This window comes from Octodon degus, unplaced genomic scaffold, assembly GCF_000260255.1.
Source record: "Octodon degus isolate 3935 unplaced genomic scaffold, OctDeg1.0 scaffold00054, whole genome shotgun sequence".
Lineage (NCBI taxonomy): Eukaryota > Metazoa > Chordata > Mammalia > Rodentia > Octodontidae > Octodon > Octodon degus.
Window position 1 is genome coordinate 12,856,361 of NW_004524630.1, and position 1,022 is coordinate 12,857,382.

Below are 1,022 nucleotides of genomic sequence, written 5' to 3' on the forward strand. Positions count from 1 at the left end.
TTCTGGCTTTTCCTCATGCCCTTGTAGCAGCACATCGACCCCATTTCCTTTTAAAGCCGTTGTAGTTAGTATTTGTACTGATTGAACTATTTTTCCATCACATTTCATGTAATTCCCACTCTGACCTCATCTTCGCTTTAGTTTTGGTTTACTATATTCTCTGACTACCATTGGTCACTTACATTTCCTCTGTCCCCTCTGACCATTGTCTGTGGCCCTGTTTATTTTTAGAGCATCTAGCACTAAACTGAACTGTTTCATTGATATATTCACGGTTTGGCCACCTATATAACAATGAACAAGTAGTAAAATACATAGTAGATATTTAAAATTCATTACAGTAAAAGATTGTAATTATCCCCCTCAAAATACTTCCCCTTGTTTCAAATACACTTTGGCCATTGTTCTTGCCATTTTCTAAAGCACTTCTGAAAGTCTGCCTTCCTCTCCTCATGTAATGTGATCAAAAACGTGACTGCTGCTGTCAGTTGTCATCTGGCAGGAAGGTGGGCTCCCAAAGCATTATAGCGCGTTCTCGTCCACCTTTTTCACCAAACCTGACATCATACAACTTCTGGGTCTTCTAACAAAGTTGGAATGACCATAAAGGTAAATGTTTTGAATCGGTTTAGGACCTGGAGGCAGCTGCGACAATGCAACTAAATACGCTCACAAAAGAGGACTCTCGAGCTGCTTCAGAAGGTAGATACGTGTGTTGGGAGTGAGGGCGAGTATATTGAGAAGGATTAATGGCAACATGTTTTTTGTCGTGTTGTAATAAATTTTTTTTAAATGTACTTTTCCAGTCACACATCATATGTTCTTTGAAGACAGGACTTTGTTTTGTTCATACTCTCTGCTGCCAGGCGTGGTGGCACATGCCTGTAATCCTAGCACTTGGGAGGCTGAAGCATGAGGTTTGGCATGAGTTTGAGGTTAGCCTGAACTACACGGTGAGACTGTGTCTCCAAAGGAGGAAATCAGACGAACAAACTATATGCCCAGAACAGTGCCTGCATCTA

The 1,022-nt window shown here is 41.1% G+C and overlaps 1 protein-coding gene across 4 annotated transcripts in view; it reads left to right on the forward strand.

Annotated features, from left to right (window-relative positions):
* Kdm5a (lysine demethylase 5A) overlaps positions 1-1,022 on the forward strand; it is a 125,706-nt gene that overhangs the window by 73,858 nt on the left and 50,826 nt on the right. The gene's annotated exons all lie outside the window — the stretch shown is intronic.